At 53.3% G+C, this 5,000-nt stretch overlaps 1 protein-coding gene across 1 annotated transcript in view; it reads right to left on the bottom strand.

Annotated features, from left to right (window-relative positions):
• RhoGEF2 (Rho guanine nucleotide exchange factor 2) overlaps nt 1-5,000 on the bottom strand; it is a gene marked incomplete in the record, with an annotated part of 241,503 nt that overhangs the window by 184,370 nt on the left and 52,133 nt on the right.

Raw genomic sequence — 5,000 nt, 5'->3', positions numbered from 1 at the left:
TCAGCAGTCAAGTACAAAAACGCTTATCACTATGCTCGCCTTTTCATGAGGAGAGCAAAGCGCTTCTCCAAACTCTCGCCGGCAACAACTCGCAGCTCCAGAAGCGACTCCTGGCGGAGCCCTGCCACGTTCTGTCGGGCAAAGTCCCAGCCTGAGACGCCCTAGGCCTTCCATGCAGGACCTGCAGCTGCGGCCGGGGGGCTCAGCACTGGCCCTGCGCCGCCGCCTCGACACCTGCTGCTGGCTCAACAGGTAGACAGAAACAGCCTCGGCGGGCTACCGCCGCAAGGAAGTGAGCTCCGCCCACGACGTCCGCCTGCCTTCAAGCATCCAAGCACAGCTAGAACTCGACAACATTTCCCTTAACGAACGGACAAAAGTACTGAATTCAACCTTTAATCTTTGCACACTCATTTTTCTTTCTAGAAGATGACAATGAAGTTATAAGATACTATGAAAGTGTGATGGATTTCGCGGAGAGGGATAAAATTGGATGGCTGAAGCGCAAAATACAAAAGGAAAGAAAACAGCTGCCTAAGAAAAATCGGCGACCGGGATAATGGGAAGTGTGGCGCGTCAGACTTGTTTTTCCGTCCCCGCGCCCACCGGGGGGCTCCGCTGGCGGAACACGACGCCCCATTTCCATCTTGGCGAAGGCGTCCCTGGCGGGCTGGGGATGACTGAGGGCAGATAGGCAATGGCAGCCGATTGGTAACGGACAGGTTGCTGATGGCAGGTTGACAGGTTGCTGATGATGACCGATTCACAATTGACAGGTTGGCGGCGATAATCATTCAGAATGCGGTGATGCAATAAGCACACGCTGCATCCAGCCAATGATCAGCAACCAGACAAGTTCATCTTCCCATCGACAAAAAATGAGTGAAGTTACTAATGCCAAGCGTTTCTTCTTCATCAAGTATACCTCTAACCTTTCCCTTGCACCGCAACGTTGTTTCCTAATGCCAGTCTTCACCTTCCTAACAGACACTTAAATCGTTGCTTAGATTCCCCTTTGGCTCGCCACCCTCCTTCCCTTTCCTCCTCCGGCTCGCGAGAAACCTCAAACTCACACAACCCGCACAAACCGGCCTTTGTTTGCATCTCCCTTTCGCGTGAATCATTCCAGCTTCCCGTGGCTATTCTCACGCCATCACTACCATCAGCATCACCCCACAAACATAAACACTATCATCATCATTCTCACTATCATAACGACTATTATTACCATCATTACTATGATCACTACCACCAACACCACCGCTACCAACATTGTTATCACCATCACTACCATCGTTACTAGCAGCACCATCATCACCATTACTACCACCATCACCGTCATCACCATTACCACATCAACATAACAATGAAGTCTACTAGCGATCCAATTGTATTTTGTGATTAATATCGGTAGACACGCGCAGCGGCGAGGGCAGGGGCAGGGACGGGGTGATGGCAGGGACCAGGGACAGGGGAAGGATCACAGATTAGGGACAGAGGCGGGACCAGGGCTATGGTCAGGGGCAGGGGCAGAGGAAGGATAAGGGCCTGAGTCAGGGGATAAGGGGCAGAGGAAGGATAAGGGCCTGAGTCAGGGGATAAGGGGCAGAGGAAGGATAAGGGCCTGAGTCAGGGGATAAGGGGCAGAGGAAGGATAAGGGCCTGAGTCAGGGGATAAGGGGCAGAGGAAGGATAAGGGGCAGAGGAAGGATAAGGGGCAGAGGAAGGATAAGGGCCTGAGTCAGGGGATAAGGGGCAGAGGAAGGATAAGGGCCTGAGTCAGGGGATAAGGGGCAGAGGAAGGATAAGGGCCTGAGTCAGGGGATAAGGGGCAGAGAAAGGATAAGGGTCTGAGTCAGGGGATATAGGGGCAGAGGAAGGATAAGGGCCTGAGTCAGGGGATAAGGGCAGAGGAAGGATAAGGGCCTGTTTGTCAGGGGATAAGGGGCAGAGGAAGGATAAGTGGCCTAGAGTCAGGGGATAAGGGGCAGAGGAAGGGATAAGGGCCTGAGTCAGGGGATAAGGGGGCAGAGGAAGGATAAGGGCCTGAGTCAGGGGATAAGGGGCAGAGGAAGGATAAGGGCCTGGACAAGGGGCAGAGGAAGGATAAGGGCCTGAGTCAGGAGGCAAGCAGAGGAAGGATAAGGGCCTGAGTCAGGGGATAAGGGGCAGAGGAAGGATAAGGGCCTGAGTCAGGGGATAAGGGGCAGAGGGAAGGATAAGGGCCTGAGTCAGGGATAAGGGGCAGAGGAAGGATAAGGGCTCAGCCAGGGGGATAAGGGGCAGAGGAAGGATAAGGGCCTGAGTCAGGGGATAAGGGGCAGAGGAAGGACAAGGGCCTGAGTCAGGGGATAAGGGGCAGAGGTAGGATAAGGGCCTGAGTCAGGGGATAAGGGGCAGAGGAAGGATAAGGGCCTGAGTCAGGGGATAAGGGGCAGAGGAAGGATAAGGGCCTGAGTCAGGGGATAAGGGGCAGAGGAAGGATAAGGGCCTGAGTCAGGGGATAAGGGGCAGAGGTAGGATAAGGGCCTGAGTCAGGGGATAAGGGGCAGAGGAAGGATAAGGGCCTGAGTCAGGGGATAAGGGGCAGAGAAGGATCCAAGGCCTGAGTCTAGGGTATCAAGGGGCAGAGGTAGGATAAGGGCCTGAGTCAGGGGATAAGGGGCAGAGGAAGGATAACGGCCTGAGCTGTGGATAAAAGGAGGAAGGATAAGGGCCTGAGTCAGGGGATAAGGGGCAGAGGTAGGATAAGGGCCTGAGTCAGGGGATAAGGGGCAGAGGAAGGATAAGGGCCTGAGTCAGGGGATAAGGGGCAGAGGAAGGATAAGGGCCTGAGTCAGGGGATAAGGGGCAGAGGAAGGATAAGGGCCTGAGTCAGGGGGTAGGGGACGGGACGGGCCAGGGGCAGGGGCTAGGGCTGTCCGGCCGCTCGGGTATAGCTAGGACCCGCCACCGCCCATCGCCTGTTTACTTTGGCTCAGGTAAAATTAGATCCACTTACCGAGGCTAATCTCTCAGCGTTATTATCAACTCTGGGAACAGCCCTTTGGAGCACCTTGCCCCAATTTGGCAGTGCCCGACCTCACATGCCCTTGCTTACCCCGTACTATCCGTACCCTTGGCCCCTTGTACCATACGTACCCATGGTTTCATTGTACCACACATGTACGAGCGTATTTTGCCTAGATTTGTCTCAACAATTAGCGATCTTTACCTTTTAGGCAATGCAATGACAAAAGGCAAGCAATGAAAGGTTACGAGGAACATTTATGCAGACGAAATATCCATAAACAAGTATCGGCAAATCATGTGGACGAAATGGTTGCGAAGTGAATGGCTGCAGTACGTCTTCCCCAAACGGAATTAACAGCTTCGATAAAAATCTTTCTGGGCTGCCTCCTTCAGGTAACAGAGAGGGTGGGTGGGGTGGTTGCGGAGCGAAGAGGAAAGGCAACAGGTGCGAGCAGGGGCGGAAGAGCCAAGAGGAGAGAGAGGACAGGTGCACCGACGTGGAGGGCGAGCGAGGTGACTAGAGGAGCCCTGGCGAGAAACAATCGATGGATAAAGGTGACTGAGGAGGACGGAGAAGAGGCAGAGGAGCGAGAGGGAAGGAGAGGAGGGAGCGCTTGGGGGAAGTGACAGCGGCAGAAGGGCTGCCACTCTCGCATAATTGTTATGACCGCATCGTACACGGGGGGCCATAATATCTTGTCACCTCTGATCGTTAGCGCGCTCGCCGCACAGGAACTCCCGCCCACCACCCACGCCCACCCCCATCGAGCGAATCCCAACCCGCAGCAGTGCGACAGAGGAATGGGCACGTAGGATCTCTCCAACAACCTCGTAGGCGCCTTCCCTCCCGGCTCTGCTTTTGCCCCTAACGCCATAAAAGGGAAAAAATAAAATAAATAAAACTACAACTCTGGCGTCGGGTCAGACAACCATACGAGACAACCAACACTCGGTCAGAACCTCCTCTCTTCTCCTTCTAGGGAGTTTGCCGAAAAGTCTCATTGGTTATCGTATCTACTACTCACTTCACTACTATTCACTTCCTATACATCTCAGTTGGTCATTTGTTTCCATCTCCCCAATTTGTTGCTTCTTATATTGCCAACCCCCATACAGTTCCCTTTCCGTATCACTTACCTTAAGGGAGCACGCACTCGCCAATCGGTCTGGGCGACTCACTCACCTGCAAGGAAACAAAACGCGTTAACAACAACATTTAGTCTGTTAAGGGCAAGAGGGCCCAGATGTTTACAGCGTCCACAAACACCTACAGTTTACAGCTGTTTCCAGACCTTGTAGGAACGGTTTGAGTTCGTTTAACACAGCATCACTAAAACTCTCAAAGCACAAAAAGGGGAAAGATTACGGCGTGATAACGAAGCATTTTCGTAAAGTGAACATAATTCTCACGAAGACGCTAAGACACGTCCGGCGAACAAATGGAAGGGAGGTCGTAAAGAATAACGCAATTAGCCGGATTAGACCGAGCGAAAGGCGGTTCCAGCACCATGTGTCAACAAGGCAGCGGGCCCCACCCGCCTCGCCTCCGGCTCGCTGCTCGTCACCGTGTCACGGGCCGACGCGCTCTCAGCCCTCTGCCTAAAGCTCTGGTCTACTTCCTTTTTTAGAGCTGCGCCAAATCTGAAGTCGAGTGGGTTAAATAGCAAAATCACGCCGAGACATCAGCTTGAAAAATACGGTCTTTACATTCTCCTTCCCATTAACTATCGCAGAAATGGAACAAGCTGTCAGCCTGACTTTCAACTTTTTAATCCACAAACGGAGGGTCATTGCCAGAAGATCCGCGTTGTCTGAATTTCAAGGCCACGGGGATTAGCTTTGCTCTTCGTCATATCTGATTCTATGGCTGATTCTCTAAGCGGCGCTGCGGCGTAGGCTAGAAGGGTCCTCTTAAAAGCCCAACTAGAAACACCTTCCTTGCCTGCTACGGAAGCCGTCACCAGCCACCCGCCGCCTGCAGAGCCCTC

Source organism: Penaeus vannamei, chromosome 32 (genome assembly GCF_042767895.1).
Source record: "Penaeus vannamei isolate JL-2024 chromosome 32, ASM4276789v1, whole genome shotgun sequence".
Classification (NCBI taxonomy): Eukaryota; Metazoa; Arthropoda; class Malacostraca; order Decapoda; family Penaeidae; genus Penaeus; species Penaeus vannamei.
This window is presented reverse-complemented; position numbering and strand designations above follow the sequence as displayed.